Source organism: Triticum aestivum, chromosome 7B, assembly GCF_018294505.1.
Source record: "Triticum aestivum cultivar Chinese Spring chromosome 7B, IWGSC CS RefSeq v2.1, whole genome shotgun sequence".
Taxonomy (NCBI): Eukaryota; Viridiplantae; Streptophyta; class Magnoliopsida; order Poales; family Poaceae; genus Triticum; species Triticum aestivum.
In genome coordinates this window covers 322,496,103-322,516,275 of record NC_057813.1, presented here as the reverse complement: position 1 = coordinate 322,516,275, position 20,173 = coordinate 322,496,103, and positions in this window count along the sequence as shown.

The window sequence follows — 20,173 nt, the reverse complement described above, 5'->3', positions numbered from 1 at the left end:
GGACTAGAGACGCGAGCCTAGAACACTAATGAGGTCACGGCGTAGCACAACTAGCATCAATGAAGGATACTAAGTAGCTCTTGACAGCAAGATATAAGTGAAGATCACAACGGCAGTGAAGATAATGATGAAAAACAACTGCCAAGTAGGATATACAACAACTCTCTCTCCAACTTTCCTCTTGAAAAGTTTGAGACAATTTTCTGATAAATTCTTTCAAAGAATGCTACTAACTCAAGCTTTCCAATGCAAAAAGAATCACTCAATTCCGAATTGATATGAGGAGTCAAAGAATTCTAAAATTGGCCTGAAAAATTGGAACAAGTTGTGTTCACGAACTTCGGAGGGCAAAAAGACCTATTTAGAAGCCGATTTTGAGGTGTCAAATATTGAACTAGCTTCTGCAACTATTTAGATGCGGCTCGTCGCTATCTTCAATTTGAGTACTCACGGAGCCAAAACTGACTTCGTATGAGGAAGATACACCTGTTTTACTGAACAGTGCACAAAACAGATTCCAATCCGAATTCAGGTACGAGATTGATTCTAGATAGAGCCAATTTTTTTTTCTTCTCTCTTTTTTTTTCTCACGCCTTTTTTTTCTTTTTCTTCTCCCTCTTTTTCTTTTTTTTCTTTCCTTTTTTGATAGCGGCAAAGGTGTCCCGTCTTTCGATGAGATGGTGGATTTCGCTTTGGTGGAAGTCGACTTTGACGATCCGACTACGAACGTGCGAGGACGTCGCGCCTTAGCAATCGCTAAACCAACTCCGAGAGGTTATTGACCACGCCGGAGCACGATCAACCTGACCACGAGGGTCTGTTTCCTGCGAGCAAACGAAGAACAAGCAAGAAACTAAGATTGCAATCTGGATATTGCGAATATAAGATGAAAGCTTTATTGATCAAGGTGGGGTTCTGTGACGCCTTTGTCTGGTCGTTGAACACAAACGAAGTACGCGAAGTTGCAGCTATGGCGAACTTTTAATCTAAACAAAACCCAAAGTCTAAACGATGCCCTAAGGGCTGTATATATGGAGGAAGAGGGGGGGAATTTCGTGGCCCTTGGTGGAGGGGTCCGAAATCAACCCTATCTCTTGTTTCCCCACACATACGGACTCTAAAAATAGCCTATACTTGTGTATTTCAAAATTACATGGGCCTGGCCCAATAATAAGGTGACGCAGCACCTAAAATAGCCTCGGGACGAAATTTATGAAGTGGCATCTTGTATATTTCGTCCAAGGCTTCATGCACCCATTATGGTGGCTTCAAAGTCCTGAAATCATCACTTGTAACTCCGTTCTTGTTCCCCTTGCGCATGCCATCATCTCCATGCTTGTTCTTGCTCCAATGTTCATCCTTCTCCAAGCTAGGCCCTTCATTTGTAAGCAAAACAAATGTATCCAATTTAGGCAGCATCATATTCTCATGAACATTAGAATCATTACCAAGAAACGAAAGTACCTGGTAATTTAGTTGGCGTGCACGAGCTCTAGTAATTGGTCCAGTATGTATAGCAGCAGGGGCTGTGGGTGTAACAATTGTATTGATGTCCTCATCACATGCAATAAGTCATTCAACACAGAATCATCACCAAGATTAGAGGTCATATCAAAATGATTAAACATTGGTTCTTTTGCATCAATAGTTAATTCAATGGGTGCACTCAAAATTGTTGGTATTTCAGTTGTTTGATCACATGGCAAAGTCAAATTATCAACGTAGTCCTCTAAAATAGGTGGTGTGATCAAAGTAGTGGGTAGCTCATCAGATGGTGCATTCAAATTGACAAGGCATTCATCATTCTCATGTAGAGATGGAAGATCAGTACCTTTGTCATTACCTCTTATGATCAACTCAGATGATGTAGCCACTCTCGGGGGCGATGTGTCACATGGTGGAGGTGATGTAGTCCTGACAGCAACGGATGTGGTTGTCATAGTATGCCTAGTAGTTGAAGGAACAATCATATCAACTCTTGGAATGTGCACCGTGCGCTTGTTCTCCTCGTGGCCAACACGTCGTTTTATTTCCTGTTCAGCTTTGCAAGCAAGATGAAACAAATGGTCCATAGGATAACACTCTTCATGAATTAGTATCTCTTGAATATCACGGTTTAATCCTCCCCAAAATCTATCCATAAAATCATCTTCACTTTCTTCTAAAGAGGAATGCAACAAGGTAGTTTGTAAATCATCATAATATTTTGGTACAGTTTCACTACCTTGTTTTAAGTGTTGCAACTTCTTAATCATGTCACGAGTATAATAAGCAGGGACGAAAGTATGTCGCATGGCAAGTTTCAAATCATCCCAAGTAGTAGGTATATAATCAGGGTGTAACCGACAATATTCACTCCACCAAACCAAAGCATAACCAGTGAAAGAACCAACCGCAACCTTAACCTTTTTATGTTCATTGAAATTATGGGAAGCAAATATATTTTTTATGTCGAACTCCCATTCAATATATAAAGCAGGTTTAAAACGGCCATTAAATGGTGGTATAGATACATTAACCTGATCATGTGCATTTGGATGTTTGTGCACCTCTCGTGACGGTTGTGGTACTTGCAAAGGTGGTGGCACGTCTCCCGCGATCGATGAAGCCCATGAATTGACTCTGGATCCTGTCATGATTAGTAGAACAAGAAACAAAACCCAAAAATAATGTTCCTATAACTACTAGGATGTGGTGGTAAAATGCTCACAGTAAAGCAAATATCAATGTCTTACACGTTCTTACCATGCAGCAGGCAGTGATCGGCAACCAGCGGTGTCAAGTAACTCCGAATATTGAGTAAAGCGATTGCCAGGGGAGCGTACGTATACACGGTGTAGAAATATGTGGAGCTGGGTTGGCTATATATGGTAGCAAAAGATTAGCAATAATCAATTCAAAGATGCAATGTTGAATAAACGCTCAACGACGGTACTGTGCTGGTCCTAGGCTAGACCGGACTAGAGACGCGAGCCTAGAACACTAATGAGGTCACGGCGTAGCACAACTAGCATCAATGAAGGATACTAAGTAGCTCTGGACAGCAAGATATAAGTGAAGATCACAACGGCAGTAAAGATAATGATGAAAAACAACTGCCAAACAGGATATATCAACAACTTTGTCTCCAACTTTCCTCTGAAAAAGTTTGTGCCGATTTTTTTGTTTTTTTTTCTTCTCTCTTTTTTTTTCCTCACACTTTTTTTTTCTTTCTCTCCTTTTTTTTTCTCGAACTTTTTTTTCCTTTTTTTTCTCTCGTTTTTTTCTCTCTCTTTTTTTTTCTCCCTCTTTCCAAAACAAACTAGATAAGATGCAGATTGGATCAAGTGAAGATGTGAACGATCTCAACTATTATTATGACAATGAATGGTGGGTAGCACGTGGTGGAAATTGATGGATGGGTGGTGGACAGCGGAAGAGATAATGATGCAGCGGTGGCGTGACTAATGTGAACAGAACTCGAAACTCTAAACGAACTAGACACTAAGACCAGCAACTCGACACGACGATGCAACCGATAATTCAACTATGCAAGCAATGAAAAGAAAATTGCAAAGGCTCAGACTGGCTTGGACCAAGGATGAATAGATCTAACTCTTTTTTGTGGCTTTTTCTTGGACAATAGGTAAGAAAATAAATCTAATCTAGGAAAACTGGAAATTCTCACCGAGCAACCTGAAAACTGATACCACTTGATAGAGGCGGGGTGTCCCGATCTTTCGATGAGATGATAACTAACGATTTGGTGGAGACGACTTTGACGATCCGACTACAAACGTGCACGACGTTGCGCCTTAGCAATCGCTAAACCAACTCCGAGAGGTTATTGACCACGCCGGAGCACAATCAACCTGACCACGAAGGTCTATTCCTGCAAGCAATCGAAGAACAAGCAAGAATATGATAAAAGCAATCTGAATATTGCGAGTATATATGAAGTATTGATAAATGTGGGGATCCGTAAGCGGTCTTGGTCTGGTCGTTGGACACAAACGAAGTACACGAAGTTGCAATGGCTAACTTTTAACTAAACAAATCCCAAGGAAAAGCTACTAGATGGATCTACTTATATAGGAGCAAGGGGTGGCGGCCAAGGAGGTGGGAGGACGTCCCAAGGCAGCCTAAAACTAAATCTAGGTCGTACAAGGCCAATGGGCCCAAGTGGAGGTGATGTAACACCTTTAGACTTGTAGTTTGACTCGGATTCTGCTGCAGCATCAGATTGTTTCGTCCACAACTCAACGCTCCGGACGAATTTGAAGGTGATTCCAATTGGGTTGGAAAGTGCACGAAATCTAGTTTCCAACAAAAAAAGAATCACCCAATTCGGAGTCCGTATGAAAAACTTGTGTGCGTTTTGAGTCAGGTGTGTCTGTGCAGTCCGAATCTGAATCCAGAACGTGAGAGACTTGGACTCTATCTTCTCTTGGGCCAAAAGTGACGTGAGAGAACTTTTTGGACAGCAAATAAACATCTCTTTCTTCCTTATCTTCATATGTGGATTGTACAAATGTCCCATACACCTGCAATTAGACAAAACACAAAAGTGTGTGAAGTATTTTTGTTCGGGATAACATAAATAGATTATTGAATAGTTTGCACTAGAAATCACCTGACAAATATGCATATATGCAATATTTTTGGTCATATACAAGGTAGTCATGTCCTCATCAAAAATTAACCTTCTCCGAAGATGGAAGAGGCAACAAATCAATAGGTGCACGAGGTAGGAAACCATACACAACTTCAAAAGGGCACATCTTAGTAGTAGAATGCAATGAACGATTATAAGCAAATTCAATATGAGGCAAGCATTCCTCCCACATTTTCTTATTATTCTTCAAAACAGCCCTAAGCATAGTAGACAACGTTCTATTGACTACTTCAGTTTGTCCATCAGTTTGGGGGTGACAAGTAGTACTAAAAAGCAGTTTAGTCCCCAACTTAGCCCATAAACATCTCCAAAAGTGGCTAAGAAATTTAGTATCACGATCTGAAACAATAGTATTTGGCACACCATGCAAGCGAATAATTTCACGAAAGAACAAATCAGCAACATTAACAGCATCATCGCTTTTATGACATGGTATAAAGTGTGCCATTTTTGAGAATCTATCCACGACAACAAATATGCTATCCCTCCCCTTCTTTGTTCGAGGTAAACCTAAAACAAAGTCCATAGATATATCCTCCCAAGGAACACTAGGTACAGGCAGAGGCATATATAAACCATGAGGATTGAGTCGTGACTTAGCTTTTTGACATGTAGTGCAGCGAGCAATAAAACGCTCAACATCCCGTCTCATCTTTGGCCAAAAGAAATGTGTAGCAAGTACGTCCTCCGTCTTCTTCACGCCGAAGTGTCCCATCAATCCTCCTCCATGCGCCTCCTGCCACAACAAAAGACGAACGGAGCTAGCTGGAATGCATAGCTTGTTAGCACGAAACACAAATCCATCGTTAACGACAAACTTGTTCCACATTCTTCCTTCTTTACAATTCTGCATTACATCTTTAAAATCAGCATCATGCACATATTGATCTTTGATGGTCTCCAAACCAAATATTTTGAAGTCAAGTTGTGAAAGCATAGTATGGCGACGAGACAATGCATCAGCAATAACATTTTCTTTTCCCTTCTTGTGTTTAATGACATAAGGGAAAGTCTCAATGAATTCAACCCATTTAGCATGTCTACGATTCAGTTTAGCTTGACTTTTAATATGTTTCAAAGATTCATGATCAGAATGTATAACAAATTCTTTGGGCCATAAATAATGTTGCCATGTTTCTAAAGTCCGAACAAGAGCATATAATTCTTTATCATAAGTAGAATAATTCTGATAGAGGCGGGGTGTCCCGATCTTTCGATGAGATGATAACTATCGATTTGGTGGAGACGACTTTGACAATCCGACTACAAACGTGCACGACGTTGCGCCTTAGCAATCGCTAAACCAATCTCCTGAGGTTACTGACGATGCCGGAAGCACGGTCAGCCTGACCACGAAGGTCTATTCCTGCAAGCAATCAAAGAACGAGCAAGAATATGATAAAGCAATCTGAATATTGCAAATATATATGAGGTATTGATAATGGTGGGGATCCGGAAGCGGTCTTGGTCTGGTCGTTGGACACAAACGAAGTACACGAAGTTGCAATGGCTAACTTTTAACTAAACAAATCCCAAGGAAAAGCTACTAGATGGATCTACTTATATAGGAGCAAGGGATGGAGGCCAAGGAGGTGGGAGGACGTCCCAAGGCAGCCTAAAACTAAATCTAGGTCGTACAAGGCCAATGGGCCCAAGTGGAGGTGATGTAACACCTTTGGACTTGTAGTTTGACTCGGATTCTGCTGCAGCATCAGATTGTTTCGTCCACAACTCAACGCTCCGGACGAATTTGAAGGTGATTCCAATTGGGTTGGAAAGTGCACGAAATCTAGTTTCCAACAAAAAAAGAATCATCCAATTCGGAGTCCGTATGAAAAACTTGTGTGCGTTTTGAGTCAGGTGTGTCTGTGCAGTCCGAATCTGAATCCAGAACGTGAGAGACTTGGACTCTATCTTCTCTTGGGCCAAAAGTGACGTGAGAGAACTTTTTGGACAGCAAATAAACATCTCTTTCTTCCTTATCTTCATATGTGGATTGTACAAATGTCCCATACACCTGCAATTAGACAAAACACAAAAGTGTGTGAAGTATTTTTGTTCTGGATAACATAAATAGATTATTGAATAGTTTGCACTAGAAATCACCTGACAAATATGCATATATGCAATATTTTTTGTCATATCCAAGGTAGTCATGTCCTCATCATTTGCAAGCAAGATGAAACAAATGGTCCATAGGATAACACTCTTCATGAATTAGTATCTCTTGAATATCACGGTTTAATCCTCCCCAAAATCTATCCATAAAATCATCTTCACTTTCTTCTAAAGAGGAATGCAACAAGGTAGTTTGTAAATCATCATAATATTTTGTTACAGTTTCACTACCTTGTTTTAAGTGTTGCAACTTCTTAATCATGTCACGAGTATAATAAGCAGGGACGAAAGTATGTCGCATGGCAAGTTTCAAATCATCCCAAGTAGTAGGTATATAATCAGGGTGTAACCGACAATATTCACTCCACCAAACCAAAGCATAACCAGTGAAAGAACCAACCGCAACCTTAACCTTTTTATGTTCATCGAAATTATGGGAAGCAAATATATTTTTTATGTCGAACTCCCATTCAATATATAAAGCAGGTTTAAAACGGCCTTTAAATGGTGGTATAGATACATTAACCTGATCATGTGCATTTGGATGTTTGTGCACCTCTCGTGACGGTTGTGGTATTTGCAAAGGTGGTGGCACGTCTCCCGCGATCGACAAAGCCCATGAATTGACTCTGGATCCTGTCATGATTAGTAGAACAAGAAACAAAACCCAAAAATAATGTTCCTATAACTACTAGGATGTGGTGGTAAAACGCTCACAGTAAAGCAAATATCAATGTCTTACAAGTTCTTACCATGCAGCAGGCGGTGATCGGCAACCAGCGGTGTCAAGTAACTCCGAATATTGAGTAAAGCGATTGCCAGGGGAGCGTACGTATACACGGTGTAGAAATATGTGGAGCTGGGTTGGCTATATATGGTAGCAAAAGATTAGCAATAATCAATTCAAAGATGCAATGTTGAATAAACGCTCAACGACGGTACTGTGCTGGTCCTAGGCTAGACCGGACTAGAGACGCGAGCCTAGAACACTAATGAGGTCACAAATAGCATCAATGAAGGATACAAAGTAGCTCTGGACGGCAAGATATAAGTGAAGATCACAACGGCAGTAAAGATAATGATGTGAAACAATAGCCAAGCTGTTTTACTGAACAGAGCACAAAACAGATTCCAATCCGAATTCAGGTACGAGATTGATTCTAGATAGATCCAATTTTATTTCTTCTCTCTTTTTTTTCACGCTTTTTTTTCTTTTTCTTCTCCCTCTTTTTCTTTTTTTTCTTTCCTTTTTTCTCTCTTTTTTTCGTTATCTTCTTTTTCTCCCTCTTTCCAAGACAAACTAGATAAGATGTAGATTCGATCAGGCGAAGATGTGAGTGACCTCAACTATGATTATGACAATAAACAGTGCGTAGCACGTGGTGGAAATTGGTGGATTGGATGGTGGACAGCGGATGGGATAATGATGCAGCGGCTGCGTGACTAATGTGAACAGAACTCGAAACTCTAAAGGAACTAGACACTAAGACCAGCAACTCGACACGACGATGCAACCGATAATTCAACTATGCAAGCAACGAAAAGAAAATTGCAAAGGCTCAGACTGGCTTGGACCAAGGATGAATAGATCTAACTCTTTTTTGTGGCTTTTTCTTGGACAATAGGTAAGAAAATAAATCTAATCTAGGAAAACTGGAAATTCTCACCGAGCAACCTGAAAACTGATACCACTTGATAGAGGCGGGGTGTCCCGATCTTTCGATGAGATGATAACTATCGATTTGGTGGAGACGACTTTGACAATCCGACTACAAACGTGCACGACGTTGCGCCTTAGCAATCGCTAAACCAATCTCCTGAGGTTACTGACGATGCCGGAAGCACGGTCAGCCTGACCACGAAGGTCTATTCCTGCAAGCAATCAAAGAACGAGCAAGAATATGATAAAGCAATCTGAATATTGCAAATATATATGAGGTATTGATAATGGTGGGGATCCGTAAGCGGTCTTGGTCTGGTCGTTGGACACAAACGAAGTACACGAAGTTGCAATGGCTAACTTTTAACTAAACAAATCCCAAGGAAAAGCTACTAGATGGATCTACTTATATAGGAGCAAGGGGTGGCGGCCAAGGAGGTGGGAGGACGTCCCAAGGCAGCCTAAAACTAAATCTAGGTCGTACAAGGCCAATGGGCCCAAGTGGAGGTGATGTAACACCTTTGGACTTGTAGTTTGACTCGGATTCTGCTGCAGCATCAGATTGTTTCGTCCACAACTCCACGCTCCGGACGAATTTGAAGGTGATTCCAATTGGGTTGGAAAGTGCACGAAATCTAGTTTCCAACAAAAAAAGAATCACCCAATTCGGAGTCGGTATGAAAAACTTGTGTCCGTTTTGAGTCAGGTGTGTCTGTGCAGTCCGAATCTGAATCCAGAACGTGAGAGACTTGGACTCTATTTTCTCTTGGGCCAAAAGTGGCGTGAGAGAACTTTTTGGACAGCAAATAAACATCTCTTTCTTCCTTATCTTCATATGTGGATTGTACAAATGTCCCATACACCTGCAATTAGACAAAACACAAAAGTGTGTGAAGTATTTTTGTTCTGGATAACATAAATAGATTATTGAATAGTTTGCACTAGAAATCACCTGACAAATATGCATATATGCAATATTTTTGGTCATATCCAAGGTAGTCATGTCCTCATCATCTCGCCAATACATTGATGACATTTTACTCATATCTTGCTTTCATGCTTGTGCTATGACATGTGAATTATTCATGCCCACCATTTGCACACATGACATGCTTGCCATGATTCCTTCTAGTATGTTGCATCTTCGCACTACTAGCTTGCTTGACTTGATCGCTATGATTGCTTGCTATATTGCATCACTCATGTTCCACTCTTACTCGCTTTCTTGGGTTGATGACATATATGTTCATGCCTCTCACTTGATTTGTCTTGAGCATTGTCTCTTGTATCCATTAGTTGCATCTCTCATATCACCTTGTATTGAGTGCAACCATACTATGCTTATTGATCTTGGAGACTTGGACACTTTACTTGTGATGCATGATTGTTTGATTGAGCCTCTTGTATTTGGTTGTTCTTACATCATAAGCCTTCATACTAGGAAATGCTCCCTTGTCCATTCTTATGATGAACATGATGCATACACTTATTGGGTATCTTACCACACGAATGATAGGTTTTGCACTTCTGCTAACCTCATTTGTTTTTCCGAGTGTTTGTCATGTTCTTTCATTTTGAAGGATTCACAAGGCGGTACCATCACGCGGCATATTGGTTATGTGAAGGCATACAAGATGCGCAACTACATCATCCTTGTGACACTCTTAAAGGTGAACTCCTTCTCTTTGAGCCATCCTCAAATACGCATATTGGATGGGTCACTCTTTCTTTGTTGTTTCCTTCTTGTTGTCTACATGATACATCTCGTGAACGGAGGCATGACATTGGAGATTGGCTACATGGACCTTCACATTGAGGAGCGCTCGCACTTATTGGATGCACCTTCGGCCTTCCACCCATGCCTCGACATCGAGCTTTGGTACACCAACACCTCCATATTTATTGATTGTGCTCATAAATGTCATGCTCGATGGACATATCATACTCACCACAAGTTTGCACACTATGCATGGATTGACTCACATTATGATTGCCTTGTTGCATCTTGTATTCCCATGTCATCCATGATATATGAGCTTGTTCACTTCCTTAGCAAATTTTTTGTGATCTTCCTTGATGGCATATTCATACATCATGATCATATTGCCCACCATCAATTGCATGATAACATACACATGTTGAGCATCCATTGCCATATTCATGCTATTGATAAACCGTCTCTCTATGACATAATTTTGCACCGTGGTTGCATTGATCATATTTACAACACATTTGTGTGCACAATGATTGCATTTCCTCCCATTAATGATTTGCATCTCATTCTAGATCATCTTGATAAGCTTCATGCGCTTTGTCATGCAATATCTTGCCGCACGGACTCATTCTTACATGATGGACATTTTGTGTGCGCTAACCATTGTATTTTCGAGTGTCGCTTGTGTTTGCTCATTTTGCATGTACCACATGCCGGAGACACCTGGGAGTACTTGGATTGTGCAATGCCTTCAACTTCGTCCAACTACAAGTCCGTCCACGACAACCGTTTCCATGGTGATGAGGATCACGATCCGAGGTCGGATCTTTCACAAGGGGGGGGGGAGATGATGCGGAGCATCCCACGTTCATCCCCATGTACACTCCGACTACTCCCCAAGCCCTAAGGATACATAAGATGAGACCTCGACGATGCGCCATTGGACACAAGGTGAATTCACTCCTCTTCGAATCGTCCCTTTCCGCATGTGAGACATGGCTACTACCTCATGCATGGACCTTGCATATACTCAGGTACAATCGAGATGATCATGGAGAATCCAAGGATCAAGGCCAAGCATGGAAGAGAAGACGGAAGAAAGGAGAAGAAGACGAAGCTACGGCTGAAGCTAGCCCGGACATCCGGACCGCCATCCGGATCATCCGGACCCAGCCGGATCATCCGGGTCCCCCTCCGGATCGTCCGGGTAACTGCGCCGAAGACACCCGAAGGCTTCCACCGAAGCCGGATCATCCAGGACTCCATCCAGATCATCCGGACCCCTGACGCCCGGATCATCCGGGACCCCGTCCGGATCATCCGGCCTTGCCTGCGCGCATGACTTGGGCCGAGGCCCGTGTACCCCTTCGCCCCTCACTTACCCCTTCGTGGCTTAGCACTATAAATAGACCTCCTCCTCCCCACTTTAAGGGTTCGCATTGATTTAGCTCAAGTTAGAGATAGAGCCTCGCTGATAGACGCGGGGGTGTCCCGATCTTTCGATGAGATGATAACTATCGATTTGGTGGAGACGACTTTGACGATTCGACTACAAACGTGCACGACGTTGCGCCTTAGCAATCGCTAAACCAACTCCGAGAGGTTATTGACCACGCCAGAGCACAATCAACCTGACCACGAAGGTCTATTCCTGCAAGCAATCGAAGAACAAGCAAGAATATGATAAAGCAATCTGAATATTGCGAATATAGATGAAGTATTGATAAAGGTGGGGATCCGTAAACGGTCTTGGTCTGGTCGTTGGACACAAACAAAGTACACGAAGTTGCAATGGCTAACTTTTAACTAAACAAATCCCAAGGAAAAGCTACTAGATGGATCTACTTATATAGGAGCAAGGGGTGGCGGCCAGGGAGGTGGGAGGACGTCCCAAGGCAGCCTAAAACTAAATCTAGGTCGTACAAGGCCAATGGGTCCAAGTGGAGGTGATGTAACACCTTTGGACTTGTAGTTTGATTCGGATTCTGCTGCAGCATCAGATTGTTTCGTCCACAACTCAACGCTCCGGACGAATTTGAAGGTGATTCCAATTGGGTTGGAAAGTGCACGAAATCTAGTTTCCAACAAAAAAAGAATCACCCAATTCGGAGTCCGTATGAAAAACTTGTGTGCGTTTTGAGTCAGGTGTGTCTGTGCAGTCCGAATCTGAATCCAGAACGTGAGAGACCTGGACTCTATCTTCTCTTGGGCCAAAAGTGACGTGAGAGAACTTTTTGGACAGCAAATAAACATCTCTTTCTTCCTTATCTTCATATGTGGATTGTACAAATGTCCCATACACCTGCAATTAGACAAAACACAAAAGTGTGTGAAGTATTTTTGTTCTGGATAACATAAATAGATTATTGAATAGTTTGCACTAGAAATCACCTGACAAATATGCATATATGCAATATTTTTGGTCATATCCAAGGTAGTCATGTCCTCATCATCCTCCCCTTCTTGAAAATAAAGCCGTCCTCGGCGTTGCTTAATCTGAAATATGGCTAACAAAAGAGACAAGGTGTACATGTTGTATATGTATATGTCATCCATTTTTACTTCCCTTGATTTTTGCATATATGACACATGAATAGATGAGTAACTTGCATAGTTCATAAAATCTAAAGCCGAAAAATTAGCACAAGAAGTAGAAGGCATGAAAATATTGTAACTCAGTTTGCACATATAAGTGAAGCTCTTATTCATTTCAAAAGATTGACAATGTTCATCATTAAACCATCCCAACATTGGTGAATAAACCTTACTTGCATCAAATTTACATGCTACAACATGCTTAAATAAGCAAACATGCAATAAGTCATTCAACACAGAGTCATCACCAAGATTAGAGGTCATATCAAAATGATTAAACATTGGTTCTTTTGCATCAATAGTTAATTCAATGGGTGCACTCAAAATTGTTGGTATTTCAGTTGTTTGATCACATGGCAAAGTCAAATTATCAACGTAGTCCTCTAAAATAGGTGGTGTGATCAAAGTAGTGGGTAGCTCATCAGATGGTGCATTCAAATTGACAAGGCATTCATCATTCTCATGTAGAGATGGAAGATCAGTACCTTTGTCATTACCTCTTATGATCAACTCAGATGATGTAGCCACTCTCGGGGGCGATGTGTCACATGGTGGAGGTGATGTAGTCCTGACAACAACGGATGTGGTTGTCATAGTATGCCTAGTAGTTGAAGGAACAATCATATCAACTCTTGGAATGTGCACCGTGCGCTTGTTCTCCTCGTGGCCAACACGTCGTTTTATTTCCTGTTCAGCTTTGCAAGCAAGATGAAACAAATGGTCCATAGGATAACACTCTTCATGAATTAGTATCTCTTGAATATCACGGTTTAATCCTCCCCAAAATCTATCCATAAAATCATCTTCACTTTCTTCTAAAGAGGAATGCAACAAAGTAGTTTGTAAATCATCATAATATTTTGTTACAGTTTCACTACCTTGTTTTAAGTGTTGCAACTTCTTAATCATGTCACGAGTATAATAAGCAGGGACGAAAGTATGTCGCATGGCAAGTTTCAAATCATCCCAAGTAGTAGGTATATAATCAGGGTGTAACCGACAATATTCACTCCACCAAACCAAAGCATAACCAGTGAAAGAACCAACCGCAACCTTAACCTTTTTATGTTCATTGAAATTATGGGAAGCAAATATATTTTTTATGTCGAACTCCCATTCAATATATAAAGCAGGTTTAAAACGGCCATTAAATGGTTGTATAGATACATTAACCTGATCATGTGCATTTGGATGTTTGTGCACCTCTCGTGACGGTTGTGGTATTTGCAAAGGTGGTGGCACGTCTCCCGCGATCGACAAAGCCCATGAATTGACTCTGGATCCTGTCATTATTAGTAGAACAAGAAACAAAACCCAAAAATAATGTTCCTATAACTACTAGGATGTGGTGGTAAAACGCTCACAGTAAAGCAAATATCAATGTCTTACAAGTTCTTACCATGCAGCAGGCGGTGATCGGCAACCAGCGGTGTCAAGTAACTCCGAATATTGAGTAAAGCGATTGCCAGGGGAGCGTACGTATACACGGTGTAGAAATATGTGGAGCTGGGTGGGCTATATATGGTAGCAAAAGATTAGCAATAATCAATTCAAAGATGCAATGTTGAATAAACGCTCAACGACGGTACTGTGCTGGTCCTAGGCTAGACCGGACTAGAGACGCGAGCCTAGAACACTAATGAGGTCACGGCGTAGCACAACTAGCATCAATGAAGGATACTAAGTAGCTCTTGATAGCAAGATATAAGTGAAGATCACAACGGCAGTGAAGATAATGATGAAAAACAACTGCCAAGCAGGATATACAACAACTCTCTCTCCAACTTTCCTCTTGAAAAGTTTGAGACAATTTTCTGATAAATCTAATCTAGGAAAAACTGGAAATTCTCACCGAGCAACCTGAAAACTGATACCACTTGATAGAGGCGGGGGTGTCCCGATCTTTCGATGAGATGATAACTATCGATTTGGTGAAGATGACTTTGACGATCCGACTACAAACGTGCACGACGTTGCGCCTTAGCAATCGCTAAACCAACTCCGAAAGGTTATTGACCACGCTGGAGCACAATCAACCTGACCACGAAGGTCTATTCCTGCAAGCAATCGAAGAACAAGCAAGAATATGATAAAAGCAATCTGAATATTGCGAGTATATATGAAGTTTTGATAAAGGTGAGGATCCGTAAGCGGTCTTGGTCTGGTCGTTGGACACAAACGAAGTACACGAAGTTGCAATGGCTAACTTTTAACTAAACAAATCCTAAGGAAAAGCTACTAGATGGATCTACTTATATAGGAGCAAGGGGTGGCGGCCAAGGAGGTGGGAGGACGTCCCAAGGCAGCCTAAAACTAAATCTAGGTCGTACAAGGCCAATGGGCCCAAGTGGAGGTGATGTAACACCTTTGGACTTGTAGTTTGACTCGGATTCTGCTGCAGCATCAGATTGTTTCGTCCACAACTCAACGCTCCGGACGAATTTGAAGGTGACTCCAATTGGGTTGGAAAGTGCACGAAATCTAGTTTCCAACAAAAAAAGAATCACCCAATTCGGAGTCTGTATGAAAAACTTGTGTGCGTTTTGAGTCAGGTATGTCTGTGCAGTCCGAATCTGAATCCAGAACGTGAGAGACTTGGACTCTATCTTCTCTTGGGCCAAAAGTGACGTGAGAGAACTTTTTGGACAGAAAATAAACATCTCTTTCTTCCTTATCTTCATATGTGGATTGTACAAATGTCCCATACACCTGCAATTAGACAAAACACAAAAGTGTGTGAAGTATTTTTGTTCTGGATAACATAAATAGATTATTGAATAGTTTGCACTAGAAATCACCTGACAAATATGCATATATGCAATATTTTTGGTCATATCCAAGGTAGTCATGTCCTCATCATCCTCCCCTTCTTGAAAATAAAGCCGTCCTCGGCGTTGCTTAATCTGAAATGTGGCTAACAAAAGAGACAAGGTGTACATGTTGTATATGTATATGTCATCCATTTTTACTTTCCTTGATTTTTGCATATATGACACATGAATAGATGAGTAACTTGCATAGTTCATAAAATCTATAGCCAAAAAATTAGCACAAGAAGTAGAAGGCATGAAAATATTGCAACTCAGTTTGCACATATAAGTGAAGCTCTTATTCATTTCAAAAGATTGACAATGTTCATCATTAAACCATCCCAACATTGGTGAATAAACCTTACTTGCATCAAATTTACATGCTACAACATGCTTAAATAAGCAAACATGCAATAAGTCATTCAACACAGAATCATCACCAAGATTAGAGGTCATATCAAAATGATTAAACATTGGTTCTTTTGCATCAATAGTTAATTCAATGGGTGCACTCAAAATTGTTGGTATTTCAGTTGTTTGATCACATGGCAAAGTCAAATTATCAACGTAGTCCTCTAAAATAGGTGGTGTGATCAAAGTAGTGGGTAGCTCATCAGATGGTGCATTCAAATTGACAAGGCATTCATCATTCTCATGTAGAGATGGAAGATCAGTACCGTTGTCATTACCTCTTATGATCAACTCAGATGATGTAGCCACTCTCGGGGGCGATGTGTCACATGGTGGAGGTGATGTAGTCCTGACAACAACGGATGTGGTTGTCATAGTATGCCTAGTAGTTGAAGGAACAATCATATCAACTCTTGGAATGTGCACCGTGTGCTTGTTCTCCTCGTGGCCAACACGTCGTTTTATTTCCTGTTCAGCTTTGCAAGCAAGATGAAACAAATGGTCCATAGGATAACACTCTTCATGAATTAGTATCTCTTGAATATCACGGTTTAATCCTCCCCAAAATCTATCCATAAAATCATCTTCACTTTCTTCTAAAGAGGAATGCAACAAGGTAGTTTGTAAATCATCATAATATTTTGTTACAGTTTCACTACCTTGTTTTAAGTGTTGCAACTTCTTAATCATGTCACGAGTATAATAAGCAGGGACGAAAGTATGTCGCATGGCAAGTTTCAAATCATCCCAAGTAGTAGGTATATAATCAGGGTGTAACCGACAATATTCACTCCACCAAACCAAAGCATAACCAATGAAAGAACCAACCTCAACCTTAACCTTTTTATGTTCATCGAAATTATGGGAAGCAAATATATTTTTTATGTCGAACTCCCATTCAATATATAAAGCAGGTTTAAAACGGCCATTAAATGGTGGTATAGATACATTAACTTGATCATGTGCATTTGGATGTTTGTGCACCTCTCGTGACGGTTGTGGTATTTGCAAAGGTGGTGGCACGTCTCCCGCGATCGACAAAGCCCATGAATTGACTCTGGATCCTGTCATGATTAGTAGAACAAGAAACAAAACCCAAAAATAATGTTCCTATAACTACTAGGATGTGGTGGTAAAACGCTCACAGTAAAGCAAATATCAATGTCTTACAAGTTCTTACCATGCAGCAGGCGGTGATCGGCAACCAGCGGTGTCAAGTAAATTCGAATATTGAGTAAAGCGATTGCCAGGGAGCATACGTATACACGGTGTAGAAATATGTGGACCTGGGTTGGCTATATATGGTAGCAAAAGATTAGCAATAATCAATTCAAAGATGCAATGTTGAATAAACGCTCAACGACGGTACTGTGCTGGTCCTAGGCTAGACCGGACTAGAGACGCGAGCCTAGAACACTAATAAGGTCACGGCGTAGCACAACTAGCATCAATGAAGGATACTAAGTAGCTCTTGACAGCAAGATATAAGTGAAGATCACAACGACAGTGAAGATAATGATGAAAAACAACTGCCAAGCAGGATATACAACAACTCTCTCTCCAACTTTCCTCTTGAAAAGTTTGAGACAATTTTCTGATAAATTCTTTCAAAGAATGCTACTAACTCAAGCTTTCCAATGCAAAAAGAATCACTCAATTCCGAGTTGATATGAGGAGTCAAAGAATTCTAAAACTGGCCTGAAAAATTGGAACAAGCTGTGTTCACGAACTTCGGAGGGCAAAAAGACCTATTTAGAAGCCGATTTTGCGGTGTCAGATATTGAACTAGCTTCTGCAACTATTTAGATGCGGCTCGTCGCTATCTTCAATTTGAGTACTCACGGAGCCAAAACGGACTTAGTATAAGGAAGATACACCTGTTTTACTGAACAGTGCGCAAAACAGATTCCAATCCGAATTCAGGTACGAGATTGATTCTAGATAGATCCAATTTTTTTTCTTCTCTCTTTTTTTTCTCACGCTCTTTTTTTCTTTTTCTTCTCCCTCTTTTTCTTTTTTTTTCTTTCCTTTTTTCTCTCTTTTTTTTCTTTATCTTCTTTTTCTCCCTCTTTCCAAGACAAACTAGATAAGATGCAGATTCGATCTGGCGAAGATGTGAGTGACCTCAACTATGATTATGATAATAAACAGTGCGTAGCACGTGGTGAAAATTGGTGGATGGGATGGTGGACAGCGGATGGGATAATGATGCAGCGGCTGCGTGACTAATGTGAACAGAACTCGAAACTGTAAAGGAACTAGACACTAAGACCAGCAACTCGACACGGCGATGCAACCGATAATTCAATAATGCAAACAATGAAAAGAAAATTGCAAAGGCTCAGTCTGGCTAGGACAAAGGATGAATAGATCTAACTTTTGTTTTGTGGCTTTTTCTTGGACAGTAGGTAAGAAAATAAATCTAATCTAGGAAAAACTGGAAATTCTCACCGAGCAACCTGAAAACTGATACCACTTGATAGACGCGGGGGTGTCCCGATCTTTCGATAAGATGATAACTATCGATTTGGTGGAGACGATTTTGACGATTCGACTACAAACGTGCACGACGTTGCGCCTTAGCAATCGCTAAACCAACTCCGAGAGGTTATTGACCACGCCAGAGCACAATCAACCTGACCACGAAGGTCTATTCCTGCAAGCAATCGAAGAACAAGCAAGAATATGATAAAGCAATCTGAATATTGCGAATATAGATGAAGTATTGATAAAGGTGGGGATCCGTAAACGGTCTTGGTCTGGTCGTTGGACACAAACAAAGTACACGAAGTTGCAATGGCTAACTTTTAACTAAACAAATCCCAAGGAAAAGCTACTAGATGGACCTACTTATATAGGAGCAAGGGGTGGCGGCCAAGGAGGTGGGAGGACGTCCCAAGGCAGCCTAAAACTAAATCTAGGTCGTACAAGGCCAATGGGCCCAAGTGGAGGTGATGTAACACCTTTGGACTTGTAGTTTGACTCGGATTCTGCTGCAGCATCAGATTGTTTCGTCCACAACTCAACGCTCCGGACGAATTTGAAGGTGATTCCAATTGGGTTGGAAAGTGCACGAAATCTATTTTCCAACAAAAAAAGAATCACTCAATTCGGAGTCCGTATGAAAAACTTGTGTGCGTTTTGAGTCAGGTGTGTCTGTGCAGTCCGAATCTGAATCCAGAACGTGAGAGACCTGGACTCTATCTTCTCTTGGGCCAAAAGTGACGTGAGAGAACTTTTTGGACAGCAAATAAACATCTCTTTCTTCCTTATCTTCATATGTGGATTGTACAAATGTCCCATACACCTGCAATTAGACAAAACACAAAAGTGTGTGAAGTATTTTTGTTCTGGATAACATAAATAGATTATTGAATAGTTTGCACTAGAAATCACCTGACAAATATGCATATATGCAATATTTTTGGTCATATCCAAGGTAGTCATGTCCTCATCACTCGCTCATCCATCAGATCTCCTCCTCGTGAGAGACCGCGGCCTCTTCGAAGTAGATCCTATCGGATTCAAGACACCCTCATGGGAAGATCTGATAGAGGCGAGGGTGTCCCGTCTTTCGATGAGATGATGGATATCGCTTTGTTGGCAGTCGACTTTGACGATCCGACTACGAACGTGCGAGGACGTCGCGCCTTAGCAATCGCTAAACCAACTCCGAGAGGTTATTGACCACGCCGGAGCATGATCAACCTGACCACGAGGGTCTGTTTCCTGCGAGCAAACGAAGAACAAGCAAGAAACTGAGATTGCAATCTGGATATTGCGAATATAAGATGAAAACTTTATTGATCAAGGTGGGGTTCTGTGACGCCTTTGTCTGGTCGTTGAACACAAACGAAGTACGCGAAGTTGCAGCTATGGCGAACTTTTAATCTAAACAAAACCCAAAGTCTAAACGATGCCCTAAGGGCTGTATATATGGAGGAAGAGGGGGGGAATTCGTGGCCCTTGGTGGAGGGGTCTGAAATCAACCCTATCTCTTGTTTCCCCACACATACGGACTCTAAAAATAGCCTGTACTTATGTATTTCGAAATTACATGGGCCAGGCCCAATAATAAGGTGACGCGGCACCTAAAATAGCCTCGGGACGAAATTTATGAAGTGGCATCTTGTATATTTCGTCCAAGGCTTCATGCACCCATTATGGTGGCTTCAAAGTCCTGAAATCATCACTTGTAACTCCGTTCTTGT